We start from the raw sequence: 26,827 nt of genomic DNA, 5'->3' as shown, positions 1-26,827 counted from the left end.
AAGGCACGCTGTGTAGTGCAAAAATTATACTGTCACTTTCAGAGATGAGAATCCCCAAAAACCAGAACACCCCATATTACCCTCCCAAAAACGTGCAGAATACTGCTGCTACCTCGCAGAGGCCTAATTTCAAATCGTGCCAAAACGCTCTCAGAAAGTATGGCCAAAACCCCTCTTTTCCACCATGGATTTTCTTCAAACCACTTGCAATCAAAATGAGACATTTCAACAGGTGTTCCAAGACCCCACCCAGCCGTAAAAATCTAGAATCCCCACCCAAACACATGCAATACAATACTGCTAACCCTAACGAGCCCTAAGTTAAGAATAGTGGCAAACGCTTTCTTTAACTAGGCCAAATCCCCCCTTTCCCACCATGGATTTTCTTCAAACCACTTGCAACCAAAATTACACATTCCCACGAGTGCTCTAAGACCCCAGAACCCAGTTGCAAAAATGTAAAACACTCTCAAACATATGCAATACTGCTGCTAGTGCTAACCCTAATGAGCCCTAAGTTAAAAAAAGTGCCAAAACGCTTTTCAGCATGGATTTTCTCCAAACCACTTTTATCCGGTATTAGTCTATAGACCTTCCAAGCAATGCCCCAAGACCCGACAACCCACCCGCAAAAAAGCAGAACACCCCCAAACAGGCAAAAAGCAAAAATGGAAAATCTCATACTTAGAATCGGCCTTCTTTCAATTCTGTCCAAACGCGCTGTGCAGCTAGGCCCTAACTCCCATTTTCCACCATGGATTTCCTGAAAAACAATTGCAATCAAAATTAGACTGTTCCAGCAGTGCTCCCAGACCCCAAAACCCACCCCCAAACACCAGTAACCCCCCCAAACAGCACCCCAAAGACAAGCAAGTGAGCAAAAAAGCAAAAAAATTCAACTCCGATTTTCTCCAAAATGCTGTTATCCGGTATTAGACCTTCCCAGCAATGGCCCCAGACCCGTCAACCCAGGCGGAAACAAGTAGAAGACCCCCAAACAGGCAAAAAGCAAATATACAAAAGTGGGGACTTAGAAATTTTCAGGCAAATTTCCAAAATCACTCGCGTGCGCTCTGCAGCTAGGCCCTAACTCCCCTTTGCCACCATGGATTTGCTTCAAACCTCTTGCAATCAAAAGTATCCATACCCAGTGTTGCTCCAAGACCCCAAAACCCACCCCCAAACACCAGGAACCCCCCAAGCAGGCCCCCGAAAACACGAAAGTGAGAGAAAACGCTAAAAAGTGAAAAACTTTTTAACCATGTATTTTATCCAAAACACTTTTATCCGGTATTAGACCTTCCCAGCAATGGCCCCAGACCCGCCAACCCAGGCGGAAACAAGTAGAAGACCCGCAAACAGGCATAAAGCAAATATACAAAAGTGGGGACATAAATTTTCAGGCAAATTTCCAAAATCACTTCGCGCACGCTCTGCAGCTAGGCCCTAACTATCCTATGCTACCATGGATTTGCTTCAAACCTCTTGCAATCAAAAGTATCCATACCCAGCGTTGCTCCAAGACCCCAAAACCCACCCCAAACACCAGGAACCCCCCCAAGCAGGCCCCCGAAAACACGAAAGTGAGAGAATACGCTAAAAAGTGAAAAACTTTTTAACCATGTATTTTATCCAAAACACTTTTATCCGGTATTAGACCTTCCCAGCAATGGTCCCAGACCCGTCAACTCAGGCGGAAACAAGTAGAAGACCCCCAAAGAGGCAGAAAGCAAAACCGGAAAAGCTCACACATAGAAATATTTAGACCTCATTCCAAAATCACTCCAAGCGCGCTGTGCAGCTAGGCCATAACTCCCGTTTTCCACCATGGATTTCATGAAAAACAAATGCAATCAACATCAGACTGTGCCAGCAGTACTCCCAGACCCCCCGACCCAGCACAGCAAATCTAGAACACCCCCAAATAAACCCCCAAAAAACTGCAATACTGGTATATTGAAAACATGGCAAATTGCGCTGTTCACAAAAAACAAAAAGCAATTGGTTTCAACAGAGACAGACAGCCATTGCAGTCCACTGCATGCCATCTTCTCATTATTCATTACCTGTTCTACTTTATGTCCGCATCTTCTTCGGAAAGTGAGGGCCCACAGGGCAGCCTCTCCTGTAAATTTCAGAAGTAGGTCTATCAACAATCAGCAAGCATGTAGTCAGTCAGTTATTTCAGTCCCACTTGAGGGGACTCGTCTACGAAGACAAAGTTTGTTTTTTCTCCATAATCCATCCATCTGCCTTGAGGGAAATGGATAGGGGAATTCTGGAGGAGGAGGATAGAGGAGCATGATTGAGTTGCTTGTGAACTTGTGAACATCTGAATGCAGACTGCGGCACCTTCAAATCAATACGGAAAATAAGATGAAGACAGTGCTGAAGATGGACTTATTGTGATTAGGTGATTAGAGTTTTGTTGTGGTAAAAGTAGCAAAACAAAGAAAGACACACAGGAATAAAAGTGAATAAGTATGGAAAAAAAGGAAGACATTTTCAGTCCTCGTTGTCAGGGAAGCAGAGCTCGTCCTCCAAGTCTATGAATTGAGACCGGAGTAGGTCTGGTGACCGAGAAGAACTTCCGTCGTCGTCGTCACCTAAGTCGGTGTCCTCTTCTTCCTGCGTGCATTCACGTATTTTGTAATCGGGTGGTATGAAGTGCTGATTCATCTTGATTATTGTTAACCTCTCCACATTTTTGGGCAAAAGGCGGGTCCTTTTTGAACTAACAATGGCACCAGCAGCACTGAAAACACGTTCAGAAGACACGCTTGTGAGTGGGCAAGACAAATAATTTAGAGCCAGGTTGGTGATCAATCGCCATTTTCAGCTTTTCGTATACCAATATTCCAGTGGGTTCTCATCATGACAGACCTCTGTTGGGTCATCCAGATAGGCCTGCAACACCGACTCAAGGTTCTCCAGGGTTGATCCACTTTGCGTACCAACTGTGACCTTTTCATCAGTGGACCGAGCTAACCCTTGCTGAGTTAGCCGATCCCCTTCCGACGATATTTGTTTGCGGCCTGGTGCAGGTGAGGATGATGATATGGTTGCTGGTGTCATTAACGGCTGTGAGGGAAAGTGACTCCCTTCGGCCACGGATTGAGAAGTGGAACTTGACGCCGGATGGCCTGCTGATGCAGTTGTACTTGTGCTGCCTCCTTGAAGGGTCTGCCGGTCTTTTTCGAACCTAGTGGCTGACACAGCTAGCCAATGTTTGTACTTTGAAACTTCTGCTTCAGAAAAAGGAAAGAAAGTATTGGTGGGTAGTGCCTTTTTGTACCTTGGATCAAGAATAGTGGCACAATTGTAATGTTGTTCTGTATGTATCTTTTTAAGCCTTTCATTGTCAAGTAGGCGCCATAATAACTTCTGCGCCAAACCATATGCTTCTCGCTTTTCACCATCATCTCGGAACGTTGAAGTCACCTCCTTCAGTTGGTGCTCTAGCATGCGCAACAATGGGATAGCTTTGGTCAAAGAACATTCCTCCCTGCTGACTTCACGCGTGAAGAGCTCAAAAGGACGAAGCATGTCTGTTAGGCTTACAATTAGCTTCCATTCCTCCAACTCTAGCATCAAGTCTGAGCAGAACCCAGTTTAAAGACAAACTCATGTATTACCTCCCACTGCTCAGACAATGTACGTGGGTGGAGGTCGCACTCTTGTTGAACTGCTTATCTTACATCAGACAGGTGCTCAAGCATGTAAAAGGTTGAGTTCCAACGTGTTGCCACCTCCTGGATTAGTCCTTTGACTGGCAGTTTACGTTCATATTGAAGGATCCTCAGCTGCTTCTGGGCCTTAAAAGAAGGGTTGAAATGGGTGAAGATTTTTCGGCAGGTGGTCAGTACATTGACGACTGGCTCTTCTGCTTTCAAAAAGGCTTGCACCACGATGTTAATACTGTGCACCAAACACGGCACTCTGAAATAGCCACTGTTGTCCATGGCCTTAACTATATTACTGCCATTATCCGTGGAAACATAACCAACTGTGCGGTTTCTTGGATGCAACCATTCATTGACCTTCCTGTTAAACTCATCCAAAAGGTTAGGTGCAGTGTGAGATTTCTCCATGGCAAACATGCCTACTGTTGCATGTTTGCGAGTAGCTTTAAAAACTTCCTCCGTGTCTACATATTTGTGTTTTAACTGTTTTTCGACCCCTGCAAAACAGACCCAGTGTGCAGTGATGCACATGTAATCAAGGGCTTGGCAACTGGTCCACATGTCTGTTGTCATGTGGATGGTGTGAACAGCACTCTTCAGAATAGCTGCGCCAGTCACCTCTAGCACATCTTGATGTAGTGCTGGAACAGCAACCCTTGCAAAATAGTACCGGCTAGGAACCTTCCATTTAGGGCAGACTGTTGCCACCAATTCACGAAAACCCACCCCTTCCACGAAAGAGAAAGGGAGAAGGTCCAGCGCTAGCTGTTTAGCCAGCTTTGCATTATAGAGACGCACCGTTGGGTGGTTGCGTTCAAATGGCGGATCCGACCAAAACATGCTGCTAATGGTGCGCTGGACCGTTTTACGTGATGATGATGATGATGCAGACTTCAAACCAGTTAGGCTCATTGATTTACTTTTTTGCATTGGTGTCTGTCCCAGACTCTTAGTGTGCCTCATACATGTTGCAGGGGTAGAGGGTGTGGACACTACCACTGCAGTGCTGCTGCCAGGGGTACTGTGTGTACCAGAAAAAATGCCTGTCGCTTCTTCACTTCCCCCCTGCACGATCAGCCTCTCATCATCATCAGATGATGATTTTTGTTTTATTGTGTGCAATCTTTTTTAAATCTTACCCTGATCACAATAGGGACTCCTGGCCCCCACTCGCACATAATTGTACCCCGCACCGCTACTTAGCGGGTCTGGGCTCCGTGGGCTTCTTAGCTCGCCGACATCTGCATAGGCGCCATTTTGGGTGAGGACGTGCCGTCCTAGAGTCGCAGGACCGAGCGCTCTAGCCTTGCGGCCCTCCTACGCCAGCCCTACTTAAGCATAGCTCCTGCGCGCAGCGGTGACGCGCAGCGGGTCGCGCCTTCTCGGCGCCTGAGTCGTGCCAGAGTCCTGCCCGTCTGCGCCCGTCAGCGCTAAGGAGGCGCTAGGGCAGGGCTTAGCTCTCTGCTGGTACGTAGCTTTGACTGTTGTTTATTGTTGTATTTTATTAGCCATGTATTCCAGATCCGAGTTGTTATCTCTTCGCCCCATCTCTGGCTCCTGTTTAAATCACTCTCTGTATCCTTTGCTTGGCCCTTTCACCTGTCCCGATTGTTCCTTTGTGCTTCCTGCTCCGACCCCTATCTTTATTCTTTGCCCTGCTTCTGCTGCGTCTTTAGAGCCGACAACCTTCAAGATCTTTCATCTTAATGTTAGATCTTTGGTCAAACACCATCTTGACGTCTATGATTTACTTGACGAGGCCCCTGACATTTTTTTCATGTCAGAGACCTGGCTACATAATGACGCATCAGTAGCTATTAATTTGGCACTCCCCCCAGATTATACTATATACGCTCTTAATCGCGATTCTAGAGGCGGCGGCATCGCTGCCGCGATTAAAACTAGATATCCATGTTCTTGGAAGGTCATGGATATCGCGGGATGTGAAAGTGCCTATTTCTCGGTATCTGTCAACCCGCACTTTACCTTCTCGGGTCTACTTATTTATCGGCCGCCCGGCCCAGATGCAGCTTTTAGAGCCGCCCTTCCTGAGGCAGTTAGCTCTCTGGCCTTGAAAACTGCTAATTTCAATATTATCGGGGATTTTAATTTGCATTTTGACTCTCCTTGCCCTTCGGTAGCCAGCAGTACCTGTGCTGACCTGGAGGCTCTCCAACTCGTTCAATTAGTCCAACATGGTACACATATTGGTGGTCATATCCTTGATCCTTTTTTTACCTCTATAACATCAGCCAAAGTATTACCTCCTAGACCGATGCCTTGGACAGACCACCACCTAATTGAATGTCATCTTCCACTTAGTGATCCTCCTATAGCTGTTTCTACTCCTGCCATTCTTAGGCGCTCATGGAAAAAGTTAAAACTCCAAGATTTTCACCAGTTGTTAGGCGAGGTCCCTTTGGCCCCTTTTACAGATGTGGAGTCCGGCTACAATTCTTATTGTAGCTGGCTTACCAATGCGCTGGATAAACTTATTCCCTTTACTCTGACCAAACAACAGCGCAACCACTCCAGTCCATGGTATGATGACGCTCTTCGGCTACTAAAAAAATCCTGCAAACAAGCCGAAAGACTGTGGCGTAAGTCCTATGACCCGGTCAGTAAAGCTGTGTACCGCACTACCACCAAAAATTACCATAGAGCCATTTGTAGGGCCCGGGCTTCGTATTTTTCTCGTGAGTTCAGTGCGAGTAGCAATCCTAGCAAACTTATTTTTAAAGCACTGAAAGACCTTGCCACCTGTAGAACTTCCAATACGGCGATCAGTTCCCCCTCTCATTGCGAGGATCTGGCCACTTTTTTCATCAATAAAGTGGAAGGGATTTATCGCACTTTTCCCAGTTCTACTGGCTCTCGGCAGTATAGTACGGCCACGGTTAAAACCTCCATGGCACTATCCTATTTCCCAGAACTTTCTATGGAAGAAGTTGATAAGCTTGCTATTAGAGTGAAATCAGGCTCGCCCAAAGACCCTTTGCGGCCCTCACAATTTAGGGAATCCTCCTCTCTCTGTCTTCCCCCGCTTTGTGAGCTTATCAATTTGTCTCTATCCTCGGGTTCCGTACCTAGCGCCTGGAAGCAGGCGCAGGTAATTCCTATTTTGAAGAAATCTACCTTAGATCCTGGTAAAGCTGAAAGCTATCGTCCCATTTCTCTCCTCCCGTGGGCTGCCAAACTGACTGAGGCTCACGTAAATGCCACTCTTGCAAACCATCTTCATTCTGCGAATATTTTAGATCCTACGCAGAATGGCTTCAGGCCCGGTCACAGTACTGAGACTGCGCTCCTATACATGGCCGAACACCTTCGCATGTTGGTTGATTCGGGTCATACGGCGGCACTTGTGCTTCTCGATTTAAGTGCCGCCTTTGACACTGTCTCCCATGACATTTTACTCCAACGTCTGGTTGAGGCTGGGGTAGATAAGGTGGCCCTTGATTGGTTCAGATCTTTTTTATCTGATCGCTCCTTCAGGGTCAGCATTCCCCCCTTCGAATCTAAACCACATGCGATTGCCCAGGGAGTGCCACAGGGATCGGCTCTAAGCCCCACTTTATTCAATCTTTATGTCCAGCCGCTAGCTGATGTCGCCATGCGTGGGAACCTTTCCATCGTGTCCTACGCAGACGACACTCAGTTGGCGGTTGCGATTAGTGGGGCTTCCGATCTCGAGGCAGCCAAGTTCCGTGAGGGACTTATCTCTGTGGCACACTGGATGAATGACAATTTCCTACAATTGAACGCAAAAAAAACCGAGGTGCTCATTGTGGGAAAGCAAATTCATCTGTGGGATGATAACTGGTGGCCTCAAGAGCTCGGACCCATTCCTATCCCTGTTTCTGAAGTAAAGAATCTTGGGGTGTGGTTTGACTCCCATTTGAGTTTCACCACCCATACAAAAAAGACCGCTGCTTCCTGCTTTGGGATTTTGCGTCAGCTTCGGTCCACCTTCAAATTTTTTGACGCTCCCACTCGTCAGCTTATCGTGCAAGCCATGATCCTGTCCAAACTGGATTATGTTAGCTCTCTTTTTCTTGGAGTCAACCAGGCTGAGCTTTCTCGCCTCCAACGCATTCAGAACGCCGCCGCCAGGGCTCTGGTTGGTCTGCCCAAATTCTGTTCAGCCAGGAAAACCATCTACAATCTTCATTGGCTCCCGGTGGCACAGAGAATAAAGTTTAAATCTTTGATCGTAACTTTCAAAATTCTTAAACTTTCTTCCCCTCTGATCCTTCAGCATCTAATCTCTCCCTATGTGCCAGCTCGTACTCTGAGGTCCTCTGCTCTTCATCTTGCTATCGTTCCTCGTTTTAAGAGATCCAGGACTGGCGGACGTTCCTTCCAAGTTCTTGCCGCCAAGTTGTGGAACTCTTTGCCTGTGCATATCCGTGCCATCGAGGGGCTTTCTGCTTTTAGGAAGGCAGTAAAAACCTTCCTCTTTCCCCTGGTCCCCTAGTTATGTTTGCTGTGGTGTGTTCTTGGTCTCTGTCCGGTTTTTGGTTGTGTTCTCGCGCCAGGACGCCCCTTTGCTGGGGCATCTGTGCGCGTAATAAATCCGGTTAACATAACATAACATAACAGATGCAATATCAAGGGCTACATTTGGATTTGTTTTGGCTTCATCAATGTCACTTAGGTGCTTATACCACTGGATAGGGTGGTGTTTTTTTAGATGACCTCTCTGGCCTCCGGTACCATAGTTGGTACCAAGCTTACCCCGACTAACTGATACTTTACAAATCGAACAAACAACCATGTTTTTCCGCCTTTTTGCTAACAGTAAAGAAGTCCCAAACTAGGGACTGGATATGTCTGCTGGTGGTGCAGGAGCTACTTTGACTTCCAATGCCAGATGAAGTGTAGGATGAGCGTGGCTGAATTTGTTTCTGTAGTTGACTTACAGCACCACTACTTGAGGTAATGGGGGTCGAGCTGGATGGAGGTCCCTGCCGGCCTTTCTTACGAGAAAATATGGAATCTGTAGGTCGTGTTGGTGTTGTAGTTAACTGCGTTGGTGGTGGTACCACCAGTGCCGCGCCGCCCACATCCTGCTCAGCAGCCATTCGGGCTAGGGTTAAAATGTTTGTCTGCTGCATGCCCGCTGTGGCTGGAGTGACGTCTGTGCTGACTGGGTCATCGCCAGACTCTTCATCAGCAGCAGAAGGCACCACTTCTTGTTCATCGTCACCAACCATAAGTTGAAGCCTTGCGGGAACCTTGCTTTTAGGCTTAGCTACCTTTGTCGGCTCATGGCGTGCCTCACTGTCATACTGCATTGCTGGGTTCCAATCAAGATCAAGGTCATCAGAATGAAGGGGGCTTGAAGAAGAACTTGTAGTAGTAGCAGCCCTCCTTGACCTTTTTCTTGCTGGGGATCTGGAAGACAATGGATAAACATCAGGAGGAGTGGATTCCTCTGATGATACCTCCACTTGAATATCAATTTCCTGATGTGCCCCTACTTCTGGAGCGTTGTAGGTAGTTGTGCCGCTCCATGAACCTCTAATTGCGCCTCTCCTTGCCCATGTACTTGCGCCTCTCCTTGCCCATGTACTTGCGCCTCTCCTTGCCCATGTACCAGCGCTTTTACTAATTGCACTTGTGGTTGTCGTTGCGGCTGTGATTGTTGAACACTCGCCAGCTGACTTACACCCAGCGTTGATTGGATGGTACTTTCTTGTGATGAGCCAACATCACTGGTCGATGGTTATTGAACAACCAAAGTGGCTGCCGCAGCAGCACTCATGGTCTTGGACCTAACTTGGCGTGGTGGCACTGACCCCGATGTGGTTGGGGTGCTGCTTCCAGCTTGGTCCCCGGTGGACACCGCTGCTGCTGCAGGCGTAGTTTTTTTTCCCGAAAAAAGGTGTCGGTGGGCACACCCGTCTCCTTGGTAGGTGGTGCCACTTGCTTCTTCTTCTCCTTCTTACTGGCAGTGGCACTGGCAAATTTCTTCGCTGAGGCGTTATGGCCACCTTTCTTTGGGCCCATCTTCTTCAGATGTCAGAACAGCAGGCCACAGTTGCATGAGTTGCAGAGTTGTCTTGTCTGTGTCCACACGTGATGTCGCGTGACGTTGTGCTGCACAAACCGCTGCAGGACTTCTTCCTGGCACTGGTGGTTCTCTTGTGCACCTAAAAGCAATGGAAGACAGAGGAACATCAGTTATACACCCCAAAAAGTCGAAAAACACATAAAAATCACCACAATCCCATGCTATCCATGCCCTCAATGATGTTTAAATTCAAGACACCCCACAGAAAGACTAGGCCCATGCACCACTGAGTACCCCTGGGCATAATGGATGAAAGCTAGGCAAAACGGGTGCAGGCCTGAGAACACTGCCTGCCTTCAAAATGGCCCCTTGCCCCCCAGCACATGGCCAGGCCCTGCCTGTACCAGCACTCAAAATGGCCCCCGCCCACATGGCCAGTCCCCAACAACACCCCCAAAAATCAAAAAACACATAAAAATCACCACAATCCCATGCCATCCATGCCCTCAATGATGTTTAAATTCAAGACACCCCACAGAAAGACTAGGCCCATGCACCACTGAGTACCCCTGGGCATAATGGATGAAAGCTAGGCAAAATGGGTGCAGGCCTGAGAACACTGCCTGCCTTCAAAATGGCCCCTTGCCCCCCGGTACATGGCCAGGCCCTGCCTGTACCAGCAATCAAAATGGCCCCCACCCGCATGGCCAGTCCCCAACAACACCCCCAAAAATCAAAAAACACATAAAAATCACCACAATCCCATGCCATCCATGCCCTCAATGATGTTTAAATTCAAGACACCCCACAGAAAGACTAGGCCCATGCACCACTGAGTACCCCTGGGCATAATGGATGAAAGCTAGGCAAAATGGGTGCAGGCCTGAGAACACTGCATGCCTTCAAAATGGCGCCTTGCCCCCAGCACATGGCCAGGCCCTGCTTGTACCAGCACTCAAAATGGCCCCCACCCACATGGCCAGTCCCCAACAACACCCCCAAAAATCGAAAAACACATAAAAATCACCACAATCCCATGCCATCCATGGCCTCAATTATGTTTAAATTCAAGACACCCCACAGAAAGACTAGGCCCATGCACCACTGAGTACCCCTGGGCATAATGGATGAAAGCTAGGCAAAATGGGTGCATGCCTGAGAACACTGCCTGCCTTCAAAATGGCCCCTTGCTCCCCAGCACATGGCCAGGCCCTGCCTGTACCTGCACTCAAAATGGCCCCCACCCATATGGCCAGTCCCCAACAACACCCCCAAAAATCGAAAAACACGTAAAAATCACAACAATCCCATGCCATCCAAGCCCTCAATGATGTTTAAATTCAAGACACCCCACAGAAAGACTAGGCCCATGCACCACTGAGTACCCCTGGGCATAATGGATGAATGCTAGGCAAAATGGGTGTAGGCCTGAGAACACTGCCTGCCTTAAAAATGGCCCCTTGCCCCCCAGCACATGGCCAGGCCCTGCCTGTACCAGCACTCAAAATGGCCCCCACCCACATGGCCAGTCCCCAACAAAACCCCCAAAAATCGCAAAACACATAAAAATCACCACAATCCCATGCCATCCATGCCCTCAATGATGTTTAAATTCAAGACACCCCACAGAAAGACTAGGCCAATGCGCCACTGAGTACCCCTGGGCTTAATGGATGAAAGCTAGGCAAAATGGGTGCAGGCCTGAGAACACTGCCTGCCTTCAAAATGGCCCCTTGCCCCCAGCACATGGCCTGGCCCTGCCTGTACAAGCACTCAAAATGGCCCCCACCCACATGGCCAGTCCCCAACAACACCCCCAAAAATCGAAAAACACATAAAAATCACCACAATCCCATGCCATCCATGCTGTGGTAAATAAATAAATAATACCCTATTTTTGACTAGACATATATCATAACAGATAGCTCAATAAATAAGAGTCAAGATTCGAGGTAGTAGGAGTTTTGCAGGTTTAATACAGCATAAGGACAGGAACAGGACAACCTGCATAGGAATAGGATGATAGGGTGACAGGGCCCAGCAGCTGCTGGGTCTGGGTCTGGGATGAGCGCGCTGACTTTTAATAACAATACATGAGCATATATACATAACGCAAACACATAGCATTACATTGCAGTAGGCGTAGCAGTGGGTGGAGCAGAAGGCGTGACGCGTAGCAGTCGCGAAAGATAAGGGCAAAAGTGGGTGTAACTGGGCGTATACATAGACATGTGATGCAAACGTAACAGGATATGTCATGAATGGGGTGGAAACCATGGAGGGGGCTACCTGAGGAGCCGGGACCTCTAACCTGATGGTGCGCGCAAACTGGCAATGACGTGTTACTAGGAGAAGCTGGGGGCTATGAACTCTGTGCTAGGAGCAGAGACTAAAGTCTGGAGGGTCGGAGCGACATGTACCTAAACCCTATCTGGTATCTAATGTTTAGGGAACATGTTGATATAAACTAGAAGTCATGAGGGGAAAAGCTAACAGACTCTAAGACTGGACCATGCATTATTCTACATGTAGTGCGTGATGAAGAATATTAAATGACCATTAAATACAGTATTTCTCTTAACATGGGGCCGAATAGGCTAGACAATGACGGAAACTATTGATGCAGTTCAGTAGCTTAGGAATGCAGAGAAGGAGGACTAAACTGATAGCTGGAATCATAACATATTCTTGGCAGACTCAGAGACTGAGCCATGCTGCACCGGGCACTGCGAGGCGGGAAGTAAGTGAAGGGTCGAGGATACAGGTGGGGGCTGTATCCCTCCTCAGCGAGGCTTCAGGAGACAGGAGCTGAATCTGGTGTCCAGGCCCTTTTGAGGCCTAGAAACGGGGACTTTATAATGGAATAACGTGCACACTGAGAAACGTGGCAACGTAGCTTTACATAGGCCTGATATTCGTAGTATTCACGAGGACTGGAAACTGGCATACTAGAGGTGGACACAGCTGTAATTGCGTCATTAATCAGACATGGGGAGTACATATGCATATTTAATCATGCACACATAACATATGATGGATGACACGTAGAGACACAGAACATGGCAAAATTTACTTTTCCACATTCCCTCCTTGTCACTACGTTTCCATCAGGAAACATCAATATTCATAATACCATCTATCATTTCATACAGTATCATTTGCTCGTCTCGAATTATCCTGGAACGGGATTTAGGACGGGACTTGGGACTAGGAATACAAGAGGTAGCACAAATGCCGCAAATCGCAGGGCCACATTGTATACAGAGGCAGCAACTGAATATGATCGCTACTGCAATACCTAGGAAGGACAGGACTTTCCATCCCCATGCGGAAATTATATTCCAGAACCAACCGGACCATGTCCAGGTGCCTGGATCTTGGTGTAACAGATGGGCAATTTTATGGAGTCTGGTTATAGCTGAATAAACAGACGGCGCGTTATTTGGAATGAAAATGCAGCAACTAGATCCGATGACTCTACAGGCCCCGCCCCTATCGGCCAGTATGACGTCAAGGACGAGACGATTCTGTAAAACGACAAATCTCATAGCAGATTGCTCTTCGGTTAAGTTACCTAGAGCGGAGGCAGTCTCATCTACTACAGCTTCAAGGGTTCTTGTTAACCTACGGATTAGCTTACTATTTACAACTGTACCTAAATAAGGGAAAACACCTTTATCAATATCAATGAATTGTTCTGCAGCAGTTTCAGTATAGTCGACAATCGGGAGATTTCTCTTGTGTCTAGTATGTACTAGATGTGTATTTCTATGATAATCAGGTGGGGCTAGGAAAACAGGTGGCAGTAAGAAGGCAATGTAACAGGTTCCCTCCCAATCGAGGGGCAGACGAACATATGCGGTTTGACCACAAATAAAATATGAATGACGTGAAGCTTTGAAAATAGATTTCCCACTGTCACTATACTTGACAATAGTAGTACAATCACTATGTCCTACATGTACGGAACCATTATTTCGGACACATAATTCGCCTTTGACTGGTAGTACTGAAATAGCAGGTAAGTCTGGAGTAGTATCAGACTGAACATTCAGGACCATGAAATTCGACGAATAATTACCTAAATTATACACTTCATTTTCTAGATCTAAACCTGTTCGGTGAGGGAGACCTTGCTTGTCTGGGAAACATGTGCTGTTAAGAAAAGACATATCTGTTGAGGATGACGTTAACGTGGACCATGCTCCACACGAACCATTATGTGAAAATGGATAAGGAAAAAGTGGCAGAACTCCCTTTGACGTCTGGAAAGGGGGGAGTCGACCACACACCCAACAATTAGTGGCATTGCTGGTCTGGTGTGAATAATGCAACATGCGGATAAAAGTATTGTTACGCATAGCGAGGCGGTAGGACAGTTCATGAGGGGGCAGATCACTAAACGTGTGCTCTACTGTAGCATTAGCAGACTTATTTACATGTGAAACTGGGAAACATAGAAAAAATGCATAACTGGTGCAGGAAATCATAAGGCTGGAAAACAATATGAAACATAGAAAAACGATACATCGGATTGAGTTTTGACTAACTCTCTCACTATGGGGGTCTATTTTATACATGTCAGAAACAGTCTAACCGTTTCACCTAGGGGAGGACTTAGACAATCAAACTGGCTGACTTATTTTACTAGACCGTAGTTTCTGTTTATACTCCTGCTGCGGAGTTTTCTCTAACAGGGGAGGGGTTGTAGCAATGTCTTTTGCGGGACAGTCCTTGAAAACAATATTTTGACAATCCTTCGAATCCTGGGAAATGTTCTTTAAGGCGGGTTTTAGTCCTTTAAAAAGTTTAACATGAGAAAGGTGCACCCAGCCCTTTCGTCCCTCCAACTTCACGGCTGTACGGGTGGTGAGGAGGACCTGTCGGGGCTCTTTCCATCGAGGCTCCAGCGGACTTGATCTGTCAAAGTTGCGGACCATCACCATGGATCCTGGAACGATTTCATGCGGGGCCACCTCGGTATTGTCTGGAAATGCGGCGGCAACCTGTGAACGACATGAGTTGAGGGCAGACATCAAGGAAGCTAGGTAATCTGTCAGCATATTACATGAAACATCGGTAATACTTCGGGGTCTGGGAGTACCCCACATGTTAGGGGGGTGGCCGAATACGACCTCGTACGGGGACAGACCTGATCTGGAATGTGCGACCATGCGCATGTAAAATAGAGCAACTGGCAGAGCTACTAGCCAGTCCACACCTTTTTCTTGACAGACTTTGGCGATGCGGATTTTCAGGGTTTGATTATGTCTCTCAACGAGACCGGCTGCTTCAGGATGGCGTACACAATGGAACTTCCACTGGTACCCTAGCAAAAGGGAAACGTGCTTCATTAACTCTGAGGAGAATGGCTGGCCGTTATCAGAATATACGACTCTAGGGAGTCCATAACGAGGGAAGAATTCACGAACCAACTGCTTGGCAGTGGTCGCGGCTGTGTAATCTGGAACTGGATATGCTTCTGTCCACCTGGACAAAGCGCATACAACTACAAGGACATACTTGAAACCTCGACATCGCTCCATCTGAATATAATCCATCTGGAGGACTTCAAAAGGGTGGTCAGGGGGCTGGAAGCCACCTTGTTCCACCGGGACACTTTTACCTGGATTAAACTGACAACATATCATACAGGTACGAACTTTCTGCTTAGCTGCAGCTCGTAAATGCTTGTTGAACCAAATGTTCTGGATACTGTCTAACATAGCTTTTTCTCCTAAATGTGCTGGACTATGTGCGGTATTAATGATAACTTGAACCATAGAGTCGGGGAGAAACCATGTGGCTCTACCCTTTGTTAACCATCCTTGATCTGTCTGGAGCCCTCCTTGTTCGGACCATTTCTTGATTTCTTCGGGAGTAGCATGTAACTGGATATCTATGACATCTTGAGTAGGGTCCTTAACTGTCATGCATGTAGTCGGATCTGGAGTATGTGTCATGTTAACTTGAATGTCTGGAGTCTGTGCTGTAAGCTTGGCTGTGCGATCTGCTAGATCGTTACCTTGGGAAATAATGTCAGTGACTTTCGTATGTGCTTTGCACTTCATGATAGCGATAGATGTCGGTAAATGTATGGCATCTAACAGAGCTTGAATAAGGAGACCATGCTGAATCTTGGTTCCATGAGAAGTCATGAAACCTCTCTCCTGCCAGAGCACTCCGAAGTCGTGTACAACTCCGAATGCGTAGCGTGAATCTGTGTAAACATTAACTTTCAGGTTCTTGGCGTGTATACAGGCTTGTGTCAGAGCAACTAGCTCTGCTGCTTGAGCGGACAGAGTGTCAATACGGTGTGTTTCAATAACTTCAGTGTCAGTAGTCACTGCATACGCGGCGACTAGTTCTCCTGTACTTGTTCTCATACTTGAACCATCCACATAAAGTGTCAGGTCGGGATCTAGTAACGGAATGTCTGTCAGGTCTTGTCTTGGCTTTGTCGTAATGTTAACTACTTCCACACAATTGTGTGCGGCAGAATTTGAACTAGCTGATGGCAACAGTGTAGCAGGGTTCAGGACGTTGCAGCGTCTGATTTCTATGTGTGGCTGGAACAGTGTCAATTCATAACCTGTTAAACGTGCAATTGTCAAGTGCTGTGTTTGTGTTCGGTTCAAAAGAACTTCCACGGAATGTGGAACTTGTACTGTCAAGGAATGTCCTAAAACTATGGAATCACTTTGTCTGATAGCTAGTGCTGTGGTTGCAACTGACTTGAGGCACGCAGGCAGAGCCTGGGCGACTGGATCTAATGTGCTAGAAAAATAAGCACAGGGCTTGTATTGTCCTGCTTGATCTTGTGTGAGAACAGATAATGCTGTACTTTCACGTTCAGTAACGAAAAGTGTAAAAGGCTTACTGTAGTTCGGTGTCGCTAGAACTGGAGCTTGGCATAAAGCTTTCTTTAACTCATTGAAACTAAGTGTATGTTCAGATGTCCAAGGGAGGACAGTCGATGCGGCTGCCTCCTGTGTCGTTAACTGTATCAGTGGCTTGGCTAGAAATGCATACTGAGGAATCCATTGTCTACAATAAGAAGTAAGGCCAATAAAAGCTCGTACCTCCTTCTGGGTCTTGGGCTGAGGAAGACTCGCTATTAACTGGATACGGTCTGGTGTCAACTGCCTACCCCTCTTGGACAGTAAGTGTCCTAAGTAGACCACTTGCTGGACACAGAATTGAAGCTTCGAAGGGGACACCTTGTGCCCCATCTCGGCTAGGAAGTACAAAACCGTAAGGGATGCTCGCTCGCAGTCACGTTCGGAACGGGCTGTGATCAATAGATCATCGACATACTGGAGCAGGGCAGTGTCAGTTGGCATGTGAATATTGTCTAGTTGTCTCTTAAGTGCTTGACTGTAAATACTAGGACTTTCTGTGAAACCTTGAGGAGCGCGTGTGAACATATAGCTCCTTCCATTTAAACAGAATCCGAAAAGGAACTGGCTGTCTGGATGAATTGGAACACTAAAAAATGCATTCTTGAGGTCGATTACTGTAAAGAACATGGCTTCGGAATCAATGGCTGTCAATAGGGAAGAGATGTCTGGGACAACTGGGTACTGCGGAATAATACATTTATTAAGCTCTCGTAGGTCGATCACTAATCGATATACTGGGGGTGCATTTGGATCAGTACGTTTCATGACTGGAATGATCGGAGAATTGCATACGTTGGAGTCAGTTTCTACAACCACTCCTTGAGCCATGAGCTCGTCAATAATTTTGGATAAGGCTGCTACAGCCTCGGGTGGCAGTCTGTACTGTCTGATTCGTGGTAACACTACACCTGGCTTGAGAGTCACACGATAAGGTGTGATTTGCATATAACCTACATCAGTTGGACCTTGCGCCCATAAATGCTGTGGAACATTAGACAGTCTTGGATCAAAATCTCGTAATACATAGTGACCCTTGAAGTCACGTAGGAACAGACGTATTCCCTCTGGGGAACAACATATAACTGCACCTAACTCTTTCAGTGTTTTAATGCCTAATAGGTTTTCTGGACATGACTTAGTAAGTAACAGATCAGTAGTACGGGACAATGGACCTACTTCTAGAGTAACTGGCTTTGAAATCTCATTTACGATAGGTTTTCCTGAAAATCCAAGGGAAACATTTCTTGAGCCTGAGAGCGGAGCCCCTGGAACTTCGGCGTGACTAATTGTGGTCCTACTTGCCCCTGTATCAATCAAAAACTTTCTGTCTTTCCCTAATACTTGACTGTGAACATAGGGACCTTCTTGATCTACAGGTATCTCGATGAGAGGCAAGCCTACCTCCCTCTCTAGGCTGTTTCATGAATATGGCTGGTACTCTGGATACTCAGACTGTGCATACTGGTACATCTGCTGTGTGACGTGCTGTGTTGCAGCGATAGGCTGCGGTACTGTAACTGTCTGTTGTGCATTTTGTGGCTGAAGAGTCTGTGAAACTTGCTCTTGTCTAGGCGGACGTGGTCTTTCTTTAGTCTTACCAGTAGCTATGTTGTGTTTCAGAACTGCACACTCATTTATAAAATGACCTGGCTGTTTACAATAATTGCAGTTCCCTTTAACGGGTGCTGCAGGATGACTGGCTTGATTCGGACCCCTCTTCTGACTGTCGTGAGGAACAGATTGTGCAACTAGTACTTTCATTTTCGTGTCTTTCATACGTTTTCTCTCGTGTTCTTGCTCTTCCCTGATTCTATTCTGGTGGTACTGGAGCATCTGGAGCATCTGGGACGGAGTATTAGCTTGCCAGGTGCTTTCGACTTTCAAAACTCGATTTTTAACTTGTGGGCTTGAATTCTCGACTAATTTAGTAACAAAAAGATGAGGGTATGACTCACTACTTGTCTTGAGGCCACTGTTGATACTAAAACATTTTTCAAATCTAGAATAAAAATCACTAATATCCTCATCTTGCTTCTGTTTACAGGCTGAGATTGCATCCCAGTCTTCTTTTCTAGTTGTCAATAATCTGGGTAGAACTTGAATCAATAATTCTGGTAATTCTTTACATTTCTCTCCTAGACCGGTACCTGGTACACGTGACTTATCTTCAGCTTCTAGAACTGCCCAATCGATCTTTTTCTCTCCCACCTCCCATTCTTTTTCCTTTAGCTTTTCATACACCCCTGCGGGCAACAGGACCTTTAACATTTTAATGATATCTGGGTAAGTGTATTCTCCCATACGGAGCATGTCTTTTAATTCTCTATGGAACCCTGCTGGATCTTTGTCATGACAGGGAATTAATTTCTTCATTTCGAGGAGTTCCATCTTTGTTATTGGGGTGTATACAAACACTCGTTGCATTTCCCCGTCCTCTGTCTTAACTGGATGCACTTCTCGTAACGGATTCTGTCTCTCCATGTAAAATGGTTTACTTTCTGGGGGTGAGACATGAACAAAATGCGGGTTCAGAAACGTTCTATATTTGTGGCGCTGTTCTAGAATGACACTAATTAAATCGGTACCTAGACCTCTCCATCTATACTGGAGTAACTCGTTCAGGATATCATGTAACGGACCTGGATCAGAGTGCTGACCCTCATACAGAGTAATGAGGTGTTGAATCATATACATACCCACCAGTCGCTGCTCGGCTGGGGGCATTTTCAGAAACATTTGTGCCACTATTTCGTCTGGAAAAGTGGTAGAATCAGTAATCCATCGGACTGCTGATCGGGCTAGTTCTTGTTCATGCATGGTACTTAACTCACTGTAACCGATTCGTGATTTCAGAATGTGATCGGTAGCTTGGAATACTTGTTCTAGGGAACCTTGTTCTGGTGTTGAATGATGGAAAATTGACTTGTGTTCTAGGCGTAAATGGCGATCTGGAAATCTAGATTTTCCTACATACGCTATTCTGGCGGTATTCTCGTCGTCTTCCTCTTCAGGATCAGAGTGACTTTCTTTCTCGCTTACTTGTGCTGCTTTACGCTGTTCGTGTATCTTTATTATCTCTCTACGGATTTTCTTGTACATACTTTCCATGGCACCAATGGTATTGTGCTTTCCTTCGGCTATATTATCACTCCACTTTGTTAGAGTTTTCATTTCTTCCGGGTCTTTAGACGGGTAATCTTGTTCTCTTATTAGACAGTTAATTAAAAACTTTAATATCATGCGCTGAATCTCGGCTTTCCTTTGAGACATGGCATCACTAATACTTTCTGGATCATCCCCTGTACGGATGAAACGATATATTCTGTCTAGATCTTCTTTCATATTGGGTAGGGTGACTAGATACTCGGTCACCCTCCTTACGCGTACTGAATATAAAACCATATTATTCTCGCCTGGGACTGGGTCATAGGCACATTCGCCAAGGGCTTGCCTGATTTCTGCAACAGACTTATTACTCTTAGGAGTACGCTGTGATGCTTGAGCATGTAATTCGAGTGCTGATAAACGCTTGCGTGGCGGCGGGGTTTGAGGAGGACCTCCTCCTGCGGCCCCTAGACTAGAATCATCGACTGATATTCTTCGTGGCGGAGCGGGAAATTGAAATGCTGGCTGGACCGGGGGTACCGTAGCAGGTACTGCATGGGGTGCCCCGGTGTCTGGAGAAGCAGGATGTGCCTGATTTACTGGGACTGGCGGAGCGCGAACAGGATTTGCATATTCAGGGACTGTGTCGTCCAGATAGGACGAAATAAAAATATCAGCTGCGGTCGGTTTGTGACGTAGCTTGGTCGGGACTAGTGGTGGCGGGAAATTACTGGATGCCTCTGGGGTCGCTTTTGGCAAACCCTCGGCAAGAAGAGGATACATACCCTTAATAAGGGCATGCCTCTGTCTGTCTGACTGTTCGGCTTTGACTTGTTCACCTATCTCGATTAATTCTTTTTCTTGGGCTCGCTCTTGAGATTCTCTACTTAATTCTGATTTTCTGATTTCTTTTTCAGTTCTTTTATGAGCTTCCTTACGCCATAACTCGATGGCATCTTTCTGTGACTGTCTGGCTTTCTTTTTCCATAATGCTTCTTCTACTCGCATGATGCATTCGGCATCCCATGTACCCGATACGGGCCATCTATACTTTTCTTCTAACTGTTTGGTATACTCTACCCATAAATCTAGATACAATATGGCACTTATGCCATGTTTCTGATACATAAAGTGACCTGGACTGTCCCTGGGCGGGACGGGAACTGCTGCTTCCAGCAGACCCTTTCTAGTTTTTAACTGACGTAACTTGGAAAATATGGGCATGACTGAACTGTAATCTGGACACAATACAATACACAATGAACACGATACTTATACCCCATTCATACCACGACATTAAAATACATGAAAAACATTTAAAATAACAGTTCGAACAGAATACTACCTGGAAATACTGAGAACAGACACATAAATTTTCTCGAGAACAGAAACTGACTAGAACAGAAACTAGATGCACTGCTGAAACAGTACGAAACTTACCGGTCTCATGAAGAGACACGTCAGGACCCGCATCCACCGAAGTGGACACTTTGTTTGTGGGACTGTGTACCACCAACCCACAGACCAGAGTCAATTAAATTGACCCTGTCTAGATACCACCCCAGTAACGGTACTCACCGGGCAGCAAGAACGGAAGGCCTCAGACTGGACTGGACTGCTACGACGACGGACGACGAACTTCGGACTTCGGACTTCAGTTACGGGTGGACCTCCGGATACCTCGGACCTTGGACTCTTGGCTTGGGCTCTGGTCGGGACTCGCCGCGTTCCTCCACCGTCTCGTCTGGATGCTGGACCGCCTCCTCCGTCTCCTCCGTGGGCCTGAGGGATACTTGAGCAGAAATATCTGCCACTGCGCAGAAGAGTTCCGTCACGACTGCAGAGGGTCAGGGGGTCGGCGTGGCTTCACCGACGCGTGGGGAAAGGGCAAGTCCCTATTCGGGCGCCATTTTGTGGTAAATAAATAAATAATACCCTATTTTTGACTAGACATATATCATAACAGATAGCTCAATAAATAAGAGTCAAGATTCGAGGTAGTAGGAGTTTTGCAGGTTTAATACAGCATAAGGACAGGAACAGGACAACCTGCATAGGAATAGGATGATAGGGTGACAGGGCCCAGCAGCTGCTGGGGCTGGGTCTGGGATGAGCGCGCTGACTTTTAATAACAATACATGAGCATATATACATAACGCAAACACATAGCATTACATTGCAGTAGGCGTAGCAGTGGGTGGAGCAGAAGGCGTGACGCGTAGCAGTCGCGAAAGATAAGGGCAAAAGTGGGTGTAACTGGGCGTATACATAGACATGTGATGCAAACGTAACAGGATATGTCATGAATGGGGTGGAAACCATGGAGGGGGCTACCTGAGGAGCCGGGACCTCTAACCTGATGGTGCGCGCAAACTGGCAATGACGTGTTACTAGGAGAAGCTGGGGGCTATGAACTCTGTGCTAGGAGCAGAGACTAAAGTCTGGAGGGTCGGAGCGACATGTACCTAAACCCTATCTGGTATCTAATGTTTAGGGAACATGTTGATATAAACTAGAAGTCATGAGGGGAAAAGCTAACAGACTCTAAGACTGGACCATGCATTATTCTACATGTAGTGCGTGATGAAGAATATTAAATGACCATTAAATACAGTATTTCTCTTAACATGGGGCCGAATAGGCTAGACAATGACGGAAACTATTGATGCAGTTCAGTAGCTTAGGAATGCAGAGAAGGAGGACTAAACTGATAGCTGGAATCATAACATATTCTTGGCAGACTCAGAGACTGAGCCATGCTGCACCGGGCACTGCGAGGCGGGAAGTAAGTGAAGGGTCGAGGATACAGGTGGGGGCTGTATCCCTCCTCAGCGAGGCTTCAGGAGACAGGAGCTGAATCTGGTGTCCAGGCCCTTTTGAGGCCTAGAAACGGGGACTTTATAATGGAATAACGTGCACACTGAGAAACGTGGCAACGTAGCTTTACATAGGCCTGATATTCGTAGTATTCACGAGGACTGGAAACTGGCATACTAGAGGTGGACACAGCTGTAATTGCGTCATTAATCAGACATGGGGAGTACATATGCATATTTAATCATGCACACATAACATATGATGGATGACACGTAGAGACACAGAACATGGCAAAATTTACTTTTCCACAATGCCCTCAATGATGTTTAAATTCAAGACACCCCACAGAAAGACTAGGCCCATGCACCACTGAGTACCCCTGGGCATAATGGATGAAAGCTAGGCAAAATGGGTGCAGGCCTGAGAACACTGCCTGCCTTCAAAATGGCCCCTTGCCCCCCAGCACATTACCAGGTCCTGCCTGTACCACCACAGAAAGACTTGGGCCACGCACCACTCACTACCCCTGGGCCTACTGGCTAGTGAGGCTTCACAGGCACACCAAAATAAAAATAAAAACATATAACAGTCAGCTAAAATTTCATGACATAAATAAGAATTAAGTTAAAAAAATCTGAGAAACAGTTGTATCATGCACCCATGACTAACCCTGGGCCTACTGGATACTGTGGCTAGCTACCCACCACAATATATATTTTGTTTAAGTTGTGAAACAAGTTTTAGAACTGGAGTTGCCTCAACTGCAATAGCCCAAACAAACAACACCATCTTACTTGTAAAATCTCAAGTCCAACAGTGATCCAAACTCCAAAGTCCAAAAAGTCCTCAAATACAAAAATCCACCAGCAGCAAGAAAAAGAAATCCTTCCAGCTCAACAGCCAAATGAAAAGTGGCCAGTACATGGACAAAGCACTGGGAGGAGCCTGCTGGACAGGAACAGGAAGGTGGAGACTCTGAGGCACTTCCTTCCTCCCATCCCACCCCAAAAAATGGACTCCTGCACCAAAAAGTGCAGCCAAATGTCAATCTGAGGAGTTATTCTGATCAAAATCATCATTTTCACAAGGTTTATTCTTCCTGCGGTGGATTTCTTGTGCAGAGTTGCAATTTTTGCAATTTCGGGAACTCGAGCTGTTCAAACCTTCCGCCGGAAGTCAGCTGCGCGCCGTCACGGGCATTTATGACGTACTCGCGTTGTCAAACTCTCGCCGTGCAAGATGGCAAGCCGTGATGACGTAATTGCGTTTGAAAAACTCTCTCGCGATCACGCAGCAAGATCAAAAGTGGCGCAGCACACGCAAAACTGGGAGAAAAACAACTCGATAGGCTCAGAGTCAACGCCGCGCGCGCGATATTGTATTTTTCAAGTGCGACCAAGCAAAATATTTCGTAGCTTGCAAATTTGCAGATTATTGGGTAAATTCGCATGATTCGCAGATCGCGAAATCGTCAATAATCCGCAAATTCGCCGCAAAACTGATTTTACGCCCACGCTTACAGAGCATCTGAACCAATCAAACACTCACACCCAGTCAAAAGATCTGGGTTTAATCCATCATCGTTCTTTAGCCCACTCTGCCACCCCAGTTCAGACATGGCCATATGCAAATCAGTCTGACCCTGTGCCTCATGGGAACAGTCCAGCCCGAACGTCCAAGCATGCCTTCCCTGGACCGGAAACAAGCTTCCTAGGACCAGTTTCTGGCATTTCAGCCGTCTTCAGCCAGGCTTGCTTGAATCCAGTGGCAAAGTGAGCAAGGGACTCACGTCTGAGCCTACCATGCCAACTTATGGCGAACAAAGCGGTACAAAAGGGGGTGGTGATGGACAGAGCACCTGAACCAATCAAACACTCACACCCAGTCAAAAGATCTGGGTTTAATTCATCACCATTCTTTAGCCCACTCTGCCACCCCAGTTCAGACATGGCCATATGCAAATAAGTCTGACCCTGTGCCTCATGGGAACAGTCCAGCCCAAACTGCCAAGCCATGCCTTCTCTGGACCAGAAACAAGCTTTCTAGGACCGGTTTCTGGCATTTCAGCCATCTTCAGCCAGGCTTGCTTGAATTCAGTTGCAAAGTGAGCAAGGGACTCACGTCTGAGCATACCCTGCCAACTTATGGCGAACAAATCGGTACAAAAGGGGGTGGTGATGCCTACACTCCCGGGCACCAGGACGAAAGGGAGTCACCCCTCCTGACCTTCCCAGTAATAACTTAGTAAATCTTTGAACCTATCATGTGTGCCATGGTATACAACGTTTACAACGCGCGCGTTACAACGAAGTACCATTACCACGCGGTTATAACAACGAAAGTTGTTACAACGAATTGCGCTGGGGGCACTCAAGGATAAAAAATCATTTAATTTACTATCCCAACACCTTCCCTACTATCCACGGGGACTGGTGTTGGAATAGTAAATTATATTTTTTAAATTTGCGCCCCCCCCAACGCAAGTCGTTGTAACGACTTGCGTTGTTACAACCGCGTGGTAATGGTACGCGTTGTAACAGTGTGCGTGCTAACGTCATACATCTGTGTGCCATATATGGTCCTTCTAAGGGCCCAAGAGCCAAGTGGTGTTTTTCTATTCACGGTGACTTCATGTGTTGTACTGAAAGTATATATGTGCGGTTTTGAATGTAAGCCAGCAGGCTTCTCCTTCGCACCTGATGGGTGAGGGTTGGAGAGGCTCCTCTATAGAGTATTTTGCATAATAAATGATTGAACTTTCTTCACTGCCAACTGACTCGTTATTTGGTAATTAGTATTGGGGCTATTGGTAGTTATAGCTCCTTATGTTATTTTTTTTGGTACGTCAGTTTGCGACTCTGGTAGGACTCCACGTTAGGGTCGTCCTCCCGTAATCGGATAGAAAGGAAAAAGAAAGGGTAGCTTTGGTCGAGTGGGTGGACGGACTGGAAATTCTGACTTACTCCGCTCTCGCGATCATGAAGCCCCAGCTGCTAGTGACCCTTCGCCGGAGTCCTGCAGGCGTAACCCGGGAACTGACTGTGTTGGTCTTCAGGAGTTGGCAGTGGAGAATACGCAATTGCACCTCTGTGCACCAGGTGAGTGAACTGATTTTGGTGTTTTTGGAATGCGCTGTTGTGGGGCGCTTTGAAAAGTTAACTGTATTGGATTTGGTGGTAGGTGTAACACAGAGTACTTTGGGGATCTGACGGGGCAGCATTGTGTCTGCACGGGTAGATGCTCCATGGACCTGTTTGATGAATAATAGAGACTTTGATTGGACGCCCTGATGTGGCACGTGTGGTGCGCACCCATCAGGACTGCTCTCGGAAAGGCCCATGGTTGTACCTGGGTAGCCGTCGGGACACATCTGAAGCGATGCTAAGGCAGCAGGCTTAGTCAGAATAGTCCAGAGGATGAACCGGGAAGATTGCGGGATGGTCTGTAGGACAGTCTGTGGTTAATACCTGTTCGACGGTCTATAGTTAGTCTTTTGACTGCTCGATTTTGTGCATCTGTTGGTCTGGAATCTGAATTGGTTAAGTTCTCCATGAACGGGGGTCGACGGGCTCCGTTCCCTTGTTTGGAAAAAGACATGTAGTTTTGAAAATTCTTTCTTGGTGTATCTATGTATGTATTGTTCTGTCCGCGGCTTTTGATCTTGATTGTGAATGGAAATGTTGAGAATGTATGAACATGGCCATGTTTGAAAGACTGTTTTTCTGAACGAGATTTAACTGTCAATAATCAGAATGGCGTGTTTTAGCAAATTATGTTTTGGATGTTGTTGTCGCCGAAAAGGCACGCGTTTGGATTAAAGTCAGCCTGCCCCGCCAGAGGACAGCCCAAGTTATGATATGTATGTTAAACATGGTATTTCACCCATTCTGTTTAATGCGCTATGGCATAAATATACCAAAGTCAATGTGGAACTACAATGGCCCTTAACCGGGTCCTTTGATGAGAAAAAGATACATTTCTTACAAGATCGATTATTTTCCAAACGAAGTCGGCAGGCTATGTTTCATTCCTTATACATGTGGCAAAACGAAGTAAAGCGTAGGTGCATCAGGGAGGAGAAGTTATGTAAAATGAAAGGAGGTCAGACGATTACACAGAAGGCTATAGCTTATGATAAAACTCAAACTGAGAAGGGAATTGATTGTACAGATAAACAATTCAGTTTACAGGTGGATAAAAGCTACGTAACTAGGACTGAGCCAGAGGATGAGATGGAGGATTTATTGGATGCGCCTCCAGCTCCCCCTTAAACTCCACAACTCATGTATCCTGCGGTCCCTTTA

The sequence above is a fragment of the Lissotriton helveticus genome, chromosome 1_1, assembly GCF_964261635.1.
Source record: "Lissotriton helveticus chromosome 1_1, aLisHel1.1, whole genome shotgun sequence".
Taxonomy (NCBI): Eukaryota; Metazoa; Chordata; class Amphibia; order Caudata; family Salamandridae; genus Lissotriton; species Lissotriton helveticus.
This window is presented reverse-complemented; position numbering follows the sequence as displayed.